At 39.9% G+C, this 15,243-nt stretch overlaps 1 protein-coding gene across 1 annotated transcript in view; it reads right to left on the bottom strand.

Annotated features, from left to right (window-relative positions):
- ARHGAP20 (Rho GTPase activating protein 20) overlaps positions 1-15,243 on the bottom strand; it is a 145,478-nt gene that overhangs the window by 96,879 nt on the left and 33,356 nt on the right. The window lies entirely within an intron of this gene.

Consider the following 15,243-nt stretch of genomic DNA (forward strand, 5'->3'; position numbering starts at 1 on the left):
TCTCAAGGAGGCTTTCACCGACTATCCTACCTCCTCACCCTCTAATTAATTACACTTTAATTTTCTCTATAGTAGACATCTCTTTCTAGTATTCTAATTGGTATGATTGTGTTATTGGTCTCACTCTTTGCCCTTCCCCCTAGAAAGCAAACTCCATGAAAGCAGAGACCTTCCACTCAATGTCTAGAAAGGTTGCGGGGTACACAGCTGACACTTGAATATTTGTTGAGTATGTTAACAATTGCAGGCACTTTTCTAGGAGATGAATGAGACTCAAAATTCCTACCCCTTTTAGAGTTCAGTCTATGAAGACAGATAATATCTTCAATCTGTGAAATACCAGGTTGAAGAAGTTTCTGTTTTCCAAAGTCTTTAATATGCTAATTAATAAGTTATTATGGAAGTCACCAAAGAGGCTTTCTTTCCCCACAAGTGAACAGGAGTAACATTTCCCATCAACACTGGGGAAATCAGCCCCCGGTCGTCCCATCTAGCCTGTCTTGGTGGTGATGATTCCGGTGCCTACATTTAGGCCAGTGAGTAGGCACAGTGATAATTAGGGCGAGATTCCCAATTGGACTATGGGAGTCAAAGGGCAAGAGACAGTTGAGCGTTCCTGCCGTCTTCCCCACCTCGGCTTTATTTAACCAGCTTGAGCTACTCTGACGCCTTTCTAATTTTGCAAAATTCTTAGCCATTCATTTGATCTTCAAGTTGTTTTTGCTGCCTCATTTTTCTCTTTCTTCTCCCTTTGGGTCTCTAGTTACATGGTGGTTACACTGGTATTATTCCATAGCTCCTGAGTACTTCACTGTTTTCCCCCTGTGTTTCTACTGACTAAATTTAAGTTTTCTCTTTCTTCAGTTGTGTACAGTCTTTCTTTTGAAAGAATTATTCATATTTGATATCATGTTTATCTCTCACTCTTCCATTTGACTTTTTTCCCCTTAAAGTTTATTTTTTGTTGTTAATTGGTAGGTGTCTGAGAATCAGTTTCAAATCACAGCGATCCTATGCACAACAAATGAAACACTGCCTCATCCTGCGCCGTCTTCAAAATTGTTACGTTTGAGCCCAATGCCACTGTGTCAATCCATCTCATTGGGGTTTTTTACTTTTTCAGTGACCCTCCGCTTTACCTAGCATGATGTCCTTCTCAAGGGACTAGTTTCTCCTGATGAAAAGTCCGACATATGAGAGAAGGGAAGACCATGCTCAGCATTTCTCAAGCTGAGGGAAGCAAAGAAAAAAAGTTCAAGCCTTGACCTACAATAATTGAAAGATTAAAACCTACCCACAATATTGAAGGATTCTAGTCCTGGTGTGGCATTGTGGGTTAATGCGCTGGACTGCAAGGTCAGTTTAGACTTCAAGGTCAGTGGTTCACGCTCACCAGCCACTCTTTGAAAACACTATAAAGGATTGGTATGGGTCAGAACTGACTTGATGGCACTTAACAACAACAACATGGGAAAAATAGTGAATGATGCAGAAAGCATCAAAACAAGATGGAAGCACTACAGAGTCACTGTACTGAAAATAAATGGTCAATGTTCAACCATTTAAAGACGTAGCTTAGGATCAAGAGCCAATGATACTGAAGGAAGAAGTCCAAGGTACACTGAAGTCACTGGCAAAGAACAAGGCTCTAGCAATTGATGGAATGCAAATTGAAATCTTTCAACAAACTGATGGGGCACTGGAGGTACTCACTCATTTATGACACAAAATTTGGAAAACAGCTACCTGGCCAACTGACTGGAAGATATATCCATATTTGTGCCCATTCCAAAGAAAGGTGACCCAATGGAATGCAGAAATCATCGAACAATATCATTAGTATCTCACACAGCAATTTTTTTCTAAAGATAATCAAAAAATGGCTGCAAATGTATATTGAGAGAAAACTGCCAGAGGTTCAAGCTGGTTTCAGACGAGGACATGGAATGAGGGATATCACTGCTGATGTCAGATGGAACTTGGCTGAAAGCACAGAATACCAGAAAGATGTTTACCTGTGCTTTATCTACCTGTGCTTATGACACAAAGGCTTTCAACTGTGTGGATCAATACCAGCTGTGGACAACATTGCAGAGAATGAGTATTTCAGAACACTTAATTGTGCTCATGAGAAACCTGTACATAGACTAAGAAGCAACTGTTCTAATAGAACAAGGGACCACTGAATGGTTTAAAATTAGCAAAGGTGTGTGCCAGGGTTGTGTTCTTTCACAATACTTATTCAATCTGTATGCTGAGCAAATAATTTGAGAAGTTGGATTATGTGAAGAAAAACGCAGCATCAGGATTGGAGGAAAACTCACTAACAACCTGCAATATGCAGATGATACAACCTTGTTTGCTGAAAGCAAAGAGGATTTAAAATATGTACTGATGAAGCCCAAAGCCTCCAGTATGGGTTGCACCTCAATGGAAAGAAAAAAATCCTCACCAATGGATCAGTAAACGGCATCCATATAAATGGAGAAAAGATTGAAGTTGTCAAAGACTTCATTTTGCTAGGATCAACCATCAACAGTCATGGAAGCAGCAGTCAAAAAATCAAATGATATATTGTATTAAATAAATTTACTGCACAAGACCTCTTTAAAGTGTTGAAGAGCAAAGATGTCAGTCTGAGGACTGCACCTGGCCCAAGTCATGTTGTTTTCAATAACCTCATATGCATGCAAAAGCTGGACAGTGAATAAGGAAGACCGTAGAAGAACTGATGCATTTGCGTTACGCAGTTGGAGGCGAATATTAAAAGTACCATGGACTGCCAAAAGAACAAACAAATCTGTGTTGAAAGAAAAGAAATACAGCCAGAATGCTCCTTGGAAGCCAGGATTTTGTCTCTCAGATTTCAGACATATTGCCAGGAGGGACCAGTCCCTGGATAAGGATCTCATGTTTGGTAAAGTGAAGAGTCAGAGAAAAAGAGGAAGATCCCTAATGAGATGGATTGGCACAGTGGCAGCAGAAATGGGCTCAAAGGTAGCAACGATTGTGAGGCTGGTGCAGGACCGGGCAGTGTTTTGTTCTGTTGTGCATGTTGTTGTTGTTGTTGTTGTTAAGTGCCCTTGAGTCATTTCCGACCCATAGCGACCCTGTACAGGGTTTCCGAGGGTGTAAATCTTTACGGGAGTAGAAAGCCTCATCTTTCTTCCGCGGAGCAGCTGGTAGTTTCGAACCACTGACCTTAAGGTTCGCAGCCCGATTCGTAACCACTATGCTACCAGAGCTCCTTTCTGGTGTGCATAGGGTCACTATAAGTTGGTACCGACTTGATGGCACCTAACAACAACAACAACAAATGGCAGATAAAATCTTGCCATCCTGGCTTCTGAGGAGCATTTTGGCTGTACTTCTTCCAACACAGATACGTTGGTTCTTTTGGCAGTCCATGGTACTCTTAATATTCATCTCGAACGCAGGAACTCAAATGCATCAATTCTTCTTCGGTCTGAGTTCTGTGAGTGAGGGAGATAGTTCCTTAGCGGTCTCGTAGAGGCAGCCAAGTTTTGCTTTCACCCCTCCCAGAGAAGTAATGGAACTTCATTCACCTGGGCCTTACTGGTGAGAGAGTTTGCCTTTCCTCCCGTAATAGTTTAAGGTTTATGATTAGTATGAAAGAACATCTGAGGAGGAAGTGTTTCATACCTGTCTCCTCTCAATGAGGGCAGCTCTCTGCCCCTTGACTCATGTTAGATTTTCATGAGAAAACCAGTGGAGGTCCATGGAAAAAAAGCCAGCGAGCAACTAAATGTCTTTGTGTCTGCCGCTCCAATTTACTTTAAACGGATACTCTAGCCCTCATTAGGCCTTTGAGAGGCCCACTAATATTTTTACAGATTTCTTCTTACCCACTTTGATGGCAGCCACTTCCTCCTCCCTTGTTCTTCCAAATGAGAGACATCTTGTGTGTCCTGCTATCTTTCCTCATTGGGACTTGTCACTCTTTGGAATTTAGTTCACTTGGTTGCCTTGCGAACTTAGTACACTAATGAGTTCCAGAAAAGTTATAATTCTGAAGAATATTTGACCTTTACTCATTGCTAGGATGGGAAAGGTGATCTCTTGAGGTTTAAGAAACTGTTCAAGGCAAGAAAAAACCCAAAACAACAAGAAGAAAACATTGAAGTGTCTGGGGCTGAAGGTGTGGGGAGGAAGCGCTAAGAGATAGGAACTAAGGGTATGTATTTTAGAGTCAGAGAGACCCGAGTTTGAAACACTCTCTTCCACTTCAAGAGTGTGTAACTTTGAACAGGTTATGTATGACCTTTACATTGTATTTTGACCATCTGTCAAATGGAAGTATTAATGTTGACCTCTAAAGTTGCTGTGAGGATTGAATAAAACAATCCAAACAAGGCACTTAGCAAAGCACGTGGAACACATCTGTGCTTAACACACGATGGCTGTTACTCAGGTAGCAAAGGTTCCCCATCACAGAGCAGCACTGCATAGCGCCTGCAGCACTGGACATATGGGACTTGTCTAGGAATCCAAAGGAGCCTAGATAGAGGAGGGCCCTTTGCTTCAGGAAACAATTGTCTTTCTGAGGCGTGAGTATAATTCCCTTCTTCCCTCAGATATTACGGTTCCTATGGAGAAGGATATTAAAAGTAACATGGACTGCCAGAAGAACAAGCAAATCCATCTAGCCAATGCATTAGCAATCCCTACCTCTGTAGCAAATTCCCCAAACTTAATGGCTTGAAACAATACACATTTATGATTTCATAGTTTCTGAGGGTGAGAAACAGTTTAACCAGGTGGGTCTGACTCAGGGTCTCTCATGAAGTTGCAGTCAAGATGCTAGCTGAAACGGTAGTCTTCTGCAAGCTTCACTGAGCTGGAGGATCTACTTCAAAGGATACTCTATCACATGGCTGTTGGCAGGAGGCCGTTTTAGGCCAAGAAGGTCTCTCCACAGGTTTGCTAACAACATGGTAGCTAATAATCCAAGAGACAGAAACACACACACACAAATATATATACTGACCAAGATGGAAGCTACAATGTCTTTTATAGCCTAATTTTGGAAGTGACATACTATCATTTATTTATATTTGCTTGGCCACAGGACTAGCACCGGTACAGTGTAGGGAGGGGAACATATAAGAGTGTGTGGGGATCACTGTGGTTCATCTTGGAGGCTGGCCACAACATTCTAGGTTTGTTCAAACTTCAGGGTGCTGGCTCAAGGGGAAAGCCTTCTCTCTGTCGGTTCTGGTTCTTTTCTCTGTGCAACTTCTTTCTTCAGTTACTTAGAGATCTTCATGTGGCATGGCATCTGCTTAATACACCTGTGCTTTCTTGCTTCTGTTTTATATTTTAAACACGACTGGCGTACAATACCCTATACCAATATGGCCTCATTAGCATGATAAAGAATTCTAGTTTCAAATGGGATTATAGCCACAGATACAAGGGGGCTTGTATAAGGGAGCTTCAAAAATTCATAGAAAAATAAAACTAAAAAATAATGGAAGTTTCCCATGAACTTTTTGAAGCTCTCTTGTATGCTAACATATGTTTTGTTGTTATGGGCCATTGAGTCAATTCTGACTTATTTTGTTGTTGTTAGGTGCCATCAAGTCGGTACAGACTCATAGTGACCTTAAGCACAGCAGAACGAAACACTGCCCAATCCTGGGCCAACCTCACTATTGTTGCCACAATTGAGTCCACTGATGCTGCCAATTTGCCAATCCATTCTCACTAGGGGTCTTCCTCTTTGGTGCTGCCACTTTGCCAACCCATTCTCATGGGGGTCTTCCTCTTTTTCTCTGACCTTTCCAAACATGATATCCTTCTCCAGCGAATTGTCCTTCCTGACAATATGTCCAAAGTATGAGATATGAAGCTTGGCCATCCTGGGCTCCAAGGAGCACGCTGGCTGCACTTCTTCCAACACAGATCTGTTGGTTCTTTTTGGAAGAACACTGATATAGGTTCCTATGAGTCAGAATTGACTCAGTGGCACTTAATATTGACGAATAGCTAGAGGGTTTGAACTGCCAACCTTGTGGTTAGCAGTCAAGTGCTTATCCTATTAATTGTGTGTTGCAAAAATTAGGTACGGTTAAAAGAGCTCTGGTACCTTAGTGGTTACAAATCGGGCTGCTAACCGCAAGGTAAGCAGTTCGAAACTACCAGCTGTTCCGTGGGATAAAGATGAGGCTTTCTGCTCCTGTAAAGATTTACAGCCTCGGAAACCCTGTACAGGGTCGCTATGAGTTGGAACCAACTCCACGGCACACAACAACAACAAGAACAAGGAAAAATTAATACACCTCTACCCTTACCTCTGGTAGCATGGTGGTTATGAGTCAGGCTGCTAACCTCAAGGTCAGCAGTTCGAAACTACCAGCTGTTCCATGGGAGAAAGATGAGGCTTTCTGCTTCTGTGAAATTTACAGCCTCGGACACCCTATGCAGGGTTCACTATGAGTTGAACCGATTCCATGGCACATAACCACCACCACCTTTACCTTGTTGTTAAGTGCCGTCAAGTCAGTTCTGACTTATAGAGACACTATATAGGGTTTCTAAAGAGCAGTTGGTGGGTTTGAACTGTCAATCTTGTGGCTAGCAGTCCAGTGCTTATCATTCAATGCCATATCAGGAGTGTAGCGCACACAGAATTAAAATATATCATGGACCTAAACTTGCAAAAACTAAACTACAGTGTTTATGGAAGAAAAAATATAAGACAGTATCTTTGATACTTTTGGGCATTCAAATATTTCTTAGAACACAAATGCATAAGAAATATATATGTGATAAATTAGACTTCATCATAATTAGACATTCCTGTTCCTCAAAAGCACTTAGCATGAAATAAAAAGGCAAGACAGAGAATTAAGAGAATATTCACAGTTTATAAGGACCTGTATACATAATATAGAAAGAACTCTTAACAGCTACTAAGGTTTACAAATAAAAATATGGACAAAAGATCTGAAGCTGAAGTCATTACATAAAAATGATGACAACATCATGGTAGTTAGGAAAATGCAATGAGCTATCATTTTTAAAATGTGAAAAAGGTCTTTAATTTTTGGTGAGGCTATGGAACAACTGGAACAATGCTTGTGGGTATGCAAATGCAACCAGCACTCTAAAGGCAGTCCAGCTGTGTCTTTTAAACAATTACCATGTTGTTGTTGTTAACTACCATGAGTCAACTCTGACTCATAGCAGCCCTGTATAGGGTTTCCGAGGAGCAACTGGTGGGTATGAACTGCTGACCTTGTGGTTCACAGTGCAGTGCTTATCCTATAGTCCATATAAGAAAGTAACACCATATGACTGGTAATTCAGCTCTTAGGTATTTATCCAACCGAGTGAAAACATATGTCCTCATAAAGCCTTGTAAACAAACGTTCGTAGCAGCATTTCTCCTAATAATCCCAAATTGCAAACAACTGAGATGTCTGTGAATATGTTAATGAATAAATGAATTGTAGTATATCCATGCAATGGACTACGACTTGGCAATAAAAAGGAGCAAGTTACTGATATTTGCAACATGGATGAATCTCAAAAACTTTCTGGTAAGCTAAAGCAGACAGACACAAAAGAAGAAGGATCTTCCTATTTGACAGAAAGTACAATAAACCAAGAAGAAATAACTATTGCAAATTTTATGGATCTAACAATATAGTTTTTAAATATATACAAAAGCAAGAAACTAAAGGAATAAAAAGAAATCAACAAGTTCACAATTAAATTGAGGAGCATTTTGCACAGCTTTTTTTTTTTTTAGCAAGTGACAGAACTTTAGGAAAGGACAAATTATTATGAAAGGTATTGATGATTTACTTAACAAGCAACATATTTTCCAAACATACAAGTAATACATGTAAAATACGACTTGGTATCAACTCATAAAGAAAAATAAAAAATCAGATACCATAAGACCACTTAGATATTATCATTAAAATTTAGAGCCAAAGATAATAATCAAAACAAATAATACTAAATAAGCTATGTAATAGCTTAAATTACTGCTTTATACTAGAAAAGGTACAAGCTTAATAAGGAATTATAATGAATAGGGATTTATAGCTTCTGTAAGAAGCCTGGTGGCACAGTGATACAAGTGTTGGAGAAGGTCACAAGGTTCAAACCCAGCAGCCGTTCCATAGGAGAAACATGAGGCTGTCTGATCCGGTAAAGATTTACAGTCTCGGAAACCCTATGGGGGCAGTTCTACTCTCTCCTGTAGGGTCAAGATGAATCAGAGTTAACTTGAGGGCAGTGGGTGGGTAGCCTCTGTGAGTTGGAGGTAAACGTCAATGGTTCTAAGAGGCGGACTCATTTCAGAACCATTCTGTCAGTTTCATTTAAAGTTGAGTTCTGACATGTCCCCATGGATCCATAACTGACAGAACCTAATGACGACAGCGAGTTTACTACAATAGAAATGATGTTGTTCCTGTGAAGTGCCGTCAAGTCGGTTCCAACTCATAGTAACCCTATATAGGAGCTCATGGTGGTTTGAGCCACTGACCCTGAGGTAAGCAGTCTAGTGCTTATCATACAACACCACACCAGAGCCCCATAGAAATGATGAGGTTTCTTAAATCTAGCTTCTAAGGAATAGTCTTGGTCTTATAAGTTAGGAAATTCTTAAGTTTGAATTCATTTCATTGGTTAAAATCACAAATTTGAGTCCGAGTGAAGTAAATTTCATTTCCAACTCCATTATTTAACTCTATTATTAATTGTGAGATCTTAAGGTAAGTTACTTTAAAGCTCTGAGATTGAAATATACTTCTTTGTAAAGTGGGAAGTCAACATAAAACGCTTACGCTAGAAACTGGGACACAGTAAGCAGTCAATTTAAATTACAGATGTTACTGGTATTGCCATTCCCTTTGTTCTTCACCTCAAAATTCATGATCACAACCATTTGTTTAGTCTCCTAACAAAACCAGACCATTTTCTTGATTAGCTAACCTGTTGTCATCACCATGTATCCAGCTAGAAATGTCACTTCAAATCTTACCGATTTTCCCTTATAAATATCTCTAAAAGGTTTTATTTTATGTCTTATAAATAGGCTCCCTACCTGAGCTGCCTATCTCATTTCCAATCAATTCTAAGTTTTGTTGTTGTTGTTAATTGGCACTGAGCCAGTTCTGACACATAATGTACCTGTATAGTGTTTCCAAGGAGACACCTTGCGGTTGAAACCGATCCTGCGGTCCAGTGCATTACCTTGCAGCACACATTAAATCACATCTCTAATTCTAACATTCTCTGATGATTTCCCACGTCCAGAAATCTAAAGTCCTCAGCTTTTGTCACTCCTTTCTTCAATTTTTGAGCTATAATTTAAACTCTTATTCCTAGATATTTATGTAGTCTGTTCCCTCTGGTTACGAATCCCTACTCAACTACCAAAACCCAGCATAGGCAGTGTAGTTCTAAGAAGCCTTCGCTCAAGCCCTAAAGCTGTGTTTCTGTTCTCCTGTTTCTAAACTGCAGCACGCATATTCTATTAATATAATTTATTTTTGACATTTTTTTCTCCCGTTAGACTGTGAGCAAGTCCTAGTCTTATTTAATGCCTGCCTCATTCTTTGGGAGCATTCTTTGCAAGAGGGTTTCCAAGGACCATTCATACTCTTTTCCATTCTTGTGAGGACAAAGTTACTGTTATCATAAAACGTACAAAATTGTAGTGTTGGGCTGGGGGAGGCAGGAAGTAGAGAACCTAGTTCACTCCACCCTAGCCCAATATTTACAGATGAGGAAAAAGTTCCAGTCAAAGCAAGGGCAGCTGATGCTACCAGGGTCAAATTAGACAGTGATGGAGCAGGACATAGAATCCATTCTCTGGATTTTCTAATTACACCAGGAGATAGTCAGTCAGAGGACAAATGGAAGTGACTCACAATACAGAGGATGATGTCTTCATTATCTAGTGCTCCTATAACAGAAATACCACAAGTGGGTAGCTTTAACAAACAGGAATTTATTTTCTCACAGTGTAGGTAGAAGCTAGAAAGCTGAATTCAAAGCACCATATTCAAAAGAAGGCTTTCTGTCCCCATTGGCTCTGGGGGAAGAGCCTTGTTTCTTTTCAGGTTCTGTTCTTCAGTTTCTGGATGATTTTCATGTGCCCTGGTATCTACTTTTCCCACCTGTGTTTGCTTGCGCCCTAAGCTGCTCCGTTTATATCTCAAAAGTGATTGGTTTAAAACACATTCTGCACTATGAGTTAATGTGCCAGACACAAAGCTGTTTGAACTGCAAGGTTGACGGTTCAAGCTCACCAGCTGCTCCTAGGAAACCCTATACAGGGTAGCTGTCGGTCAGAACCAAGTGGACAGCACTTCACAACAACACTGTTAAGGCCTCACTAACATAACAAAGAAAACCCTACTCCCAATAGGGTTTACATCCACATGAATAGGAGTTCAAATTTCAATACATACTTTTGGGGACACAATTCAATTACTAACAGATGACATGTCAAACATGCGAGCACTCAATTGACATACACTAAACAGCTAGTCACACAGATGTGACATTTCTATTTGACACTGCCTGTGCTACTTTCTCAGGTAGCAGTGGATTCTTACTCCCAATGAGAACTGACCTTAGCTAGGGGAAAAAGGTACTCTCACTCAGTTCAGCTGACATTTACAGGGTATCTGTTTTATACCTAGCACTGAACATGTAGATTTTCAACAGTTAGAAAAGACAGTTCCTTCACTCAAAAAGCAGATTGGTTGGGAAGACAAGATCTAAATATGGAACACTCAGAAAATTAGACCTCAAAATTAGACATAGGGGACCCCGAGGATTTACATGTTAAATTTTTTATTTAACAAAATGCTTAATAATAATACATTGCACCAGAAACACTAAAACTTTTAATACCCTCTGAAAGGTTATCCCAATTTACAGATGAGGAAAGTGAGACCTGCAGAAATTAAGTAAATTGCCTAGATTCTCACAACTGGTCAGAAGCAGGGCCAGAGTTGACAGTCAGGAAGGACGGCTCCATAGTTCCCACTTTCTTAACCCCAACAGTATAAAGTGTCTCAGGAATAATAACAACAACCATTCTTCTGTTTCCTTCATGTCAAGGACCCCTGGTGGTACAATGGTTAAAACACTTGATTGTTAACTGAAAGGTCGATGATTTGAAACCATCAGCTACTCCGAGGAAGAGAGATGTGGCAATCCCTTGGGACTCCTATTGGGCAGTTCCACCCTCTCCTATAGGATTGCTATAAGTCAGAATTGACTCAACAGTAGCAGGGTTGGTGTGGGGTTTTCTTCATAACTGCTTTTTTCAGGTTTATGAAGGAAAGTTGACCATGAACTGCCAAAGTTCTGAGGTGCACTAGGCTTAAAGCGGTGGAAGGGAGGGAAGGGAGTCTCTAGTTCAAGGCAGTCTGGGGCACCTCATGCATGCAGGGATGAGGAAGGGTTAAAACGTCCACTAATGAGGTAGTGCTCTCCTTGTGCCAAAATGAAAGATAAAAATTGAATCATAACTGCAATTAGCAAATTAGGGTGTAGCTGGAATGAGGAAATTAAATGGATGTGCTATCTGCAAGTGCAAAAATAAATTAATTTGACCCTGTCGAAGCCCAATCAAACGTGGGGAGACTTACTACAATCTCCTAGAGATTTCCTCTCAGAATTTTACCGCAAGCAAACAGCACACTCCACCAGGAACAGATGCATTCGATTGTTGTTTAAACAAACATGAAAAGCACTTTGAGAAGAATACATTGATATGTGGGCCTGAGAAGTCTTTTACCTAATAAAACCATGTTGGTCAAAATATGCCAACTTTGCCACCTTATAAAGCAATTATGGTTTCTTCTTTTTTACATCTGAATTTTTACAACTTAGGAATAATGCTCTTTGCAAGGGAAAAAAAGGGACCAAGTAGGCTGCTGGCAATCTTTAGGTATTCCATTTCTACTTTGGTGTTCTTCTCATCACATACCTTGGCACCTCCAAGGATCTCTCAATTAAAACCTCAGAACACACTGTGCAAAACAGTAGGCAGAGGCCTTACGTGCGCCAACTGGCATGCAAGATAGCACAAGGAATTGGGCTTGGCACAGGTTTTTTCTAAGATAACATGTCAGTGTCATTTATTGTAATTTGGGAAGGTCTTAAAGATGAAAAAAATACCACTAAAATTCAAAAGTTTATGTAAACCAAGAAACTATATAAAAAGCACAAGAAATTTACGGGGTTCCAAGAGTACTGTAGTAACTTCCCTTTTAAATGAACTTTTCCTTTAAATTGCATCCAACTGTTACCACAACCATGTTAGAGTCTTGGCTATGAGAAGCTTTTGTGAGGGGCCATCAGTTCATTCCCTTTACCATATCTGGAAGGTGTACACCAAGCTATGACAGCAGAGGTGGTGTGGCATCCTGTTATGAGAGTACATTTTACCCGGTCCTTAGGAAGCCACTCCAGAGTACATGTGTACCTCTCTCATCGAAAAGAACAAGTTATCACCTGCTGTTGTTGTTGTTAAGTGTTATTGAGTCGGTTCTGACTCGTAGCAACCCTGTATAGGGTTTCCTAGAAGTGGCTGGTGGGTTTGTATTGTCAACCAAGTGGTTAGCAGCCCGGTGCTTATCCTACAGTGCCACTCCAGAATTCCAGTTATCACCTATTTCAGACTAATATGTTTGTTGATGCTAACACTAATGGACAAGAAAGAAAATGGAGTGATAAGGAACTTACAGATACGTGATGGGGAGGTGCGGGTGGTGTGGGTAGCCCAAGTGGGATAATATTAGGATATGTGTGCATCACACACAACAGGAGTGAACTGACCACACAAAAAGTGTAAGTGACTTGTTTCCCTATTCTCCAATGCCTTCAGTTTGGTGATCCCCTTCCCTATCGTTCTCATCCCAAACTGCTAAATCGATAAACACCTTATCATAATTCACAGCTCTAGCCAGACATGAACCTCCTAGAGCCTCTTCAGTTCACGTGACTGAGAAAATGAAGTCAGTCCTCCATGGCCCTCATTTTTCAGAGCGTACTAAGCAACTCTGCCTACGGAAACCTCAAAAGTTGTCAGAGCTTACCAAGAATAAATCTAAATGTTCTGTCCCAGGCTTGTCTCAGGCCAGATCTAGAAATACAATTGCCTTGCAAAAATTAATTTAATATTAGACTCTGGTTTGCTCTCCAACGCTGCCTCGTTCATCTTTTTTTTTTTAATCTCCCATCTGTTATAGAAGTCTCTCTACCACATTAATGTTTATTTCTGTTGTTACTACTGCTAGTACTATTAGTAATAATAATAGTCTGAGTTCCCACTGAATAGTTTTCATCTTGTCTAGATAGGTCTGGTTAAAAGAGATGGGGCTAAGATTCTTATGATTCAATAGTGAGTAATTGTTATCATGACTAATTGCAACTGTCACAATTGTAAAGATAGAAGTTTTGTAAGAAAAACAGGGAGTAGTTAATCTTATAGTCCAGAAACAAAGGACCCTAGGGCCATCAAGGAAGAAGAGCACAAGTGGAATGCGAGACCTTGTCAAGAGAAGCAGCAATACCAGAGATGGAGGTAGAGATGAGGACATGGAGAGAGGGAGCAACTGAGGACTCTAGATTCATGGGAAGACAGGGACTAAGAGCTGGTGGCCAGGAGGCAGACTTTCAGAATGTGCCCTTTGGAGGTGTAAATTATTATATATGCCTAAGTGTTGTTATTTAAAAAGAGCTGGAGTGAGTAGAGAGAAATACTGTTATCTGATGGCATGTGGAGGGGATTATAATCATTGTAATGAAACAAGGTGTCTAATTTGTTGAATGTAAAATTAATGATCTGCCCTGTAAATTTTCACTCAATTCATAATAAAAACTTAAAAAAATATAATAATCTATATCTGCATATTTTCCTTGGTGTGGTATTACAGGCTAAGCAATACACTGCTAACCACAAGGCTAACAGTTCAAACCTACAAGCTGCTTCTTAGAAACCCTATACTCTATGACTCAGAACTAACTTGACAGTGTTTAACAACAGCAGCAACATATCTAAGCATCTTTCTATCAATCTATCTATCCTTGTATTTTAAAGTTCTTCAGTTTATTTATACACAAGATTCATTTAGTCTTCCTCACAACCCTCATAAATATTACTATTATTATTCCTGTTTTAACATTTTACCCAAGGACATACAGATATTAATGGCAGTACTGGTGATCTACTTCTTAAAAATCAGCCACTGAAATCTTACATTTGAGAATAGAGTCTGGACATTAAGCTTTATTTGACATGTGTCCATATCATTTGCTTTATTGATAACTATGTACCATTTTTGTTCATTTAAAAAGCCAATTCTATACTCTATTTCTTAAAAAATCTGCTTCAGAATTCATAAGGCAAATAAAGTACAAAAAGATTCCTGTGTAAACTTGCCATGGAAGTTCACCAATATTGCATCAGAATCAATTATGGACAATTTTTTAAAAACTCAGAAACCCTGTACAGGGTCACTATGAGTCGGAACCGACTCCACGGCACATAACAACAACAACAACAAATGCAATACTTGGGACCCATTTCAGAGTAAAATAAAAGCATTATTTCCATAAGATAGGTGAAGGTCCTATTCCCCAGCACTATGCCCTCTTATTACTGGCCTAGAGAAACTCATGAGGAATAAACTGAAGGGGAAAACATAAACAACTTTAACTTCAATATTTTTTCCTGTGACTATTTTAACACAAAATCTAACACTGTTAGCTACTACAGAGGTAGTAACTTGGGGAAGTGGCTCTAATGCCAGCACCAATTGCTGCAGCAGTGGCAGGAAATCATGGTGGAGAGGGGCATGGTTGTAGATCATTACACTGGCCTGCTTGTCCACAACAATCATAAATGGCATTTCCCAGTAAGTCTAGTAAGTATGTTAGCAATTTCCCGAATGTGACACATGTATCCCCATGGCTACCATTCCTATTAGAGTTAAGAATAGCCCTTCATTGTAGATACAATTGATCCTTGAACAATTCAGGTTTGAACTGCGTGGTTCCACTTACACCTGGTGTAAGTGATTTTTAATAAACACCACATAACGCTAATTATCTCTGTAAGCAGTTTGTCTCTCCTGTAAATTGGATAACACGGTAAAAAGTGATCTCTCCCAGTCCTCACATATTTTTCATCGTATTTAAGTGCAAAACTGTAGACCCTGACTAACACCATGGTTCTCA

This window comes from Chrysochloris asiatica, unplaced genomic scaffold (assembly GCF_000296735.1).
Source record: "Chrysochloris asiatica unplaced genomic scaffold, ChrAsi1.0 scaffold00008, whole genome shotgun sequence".
NCBI lineage: Eukaryota > Metazoa > Chordata > Mammalia > Afrosoricida > Chrysochloridae > Chrysochloris > Chrysochloris asiatica.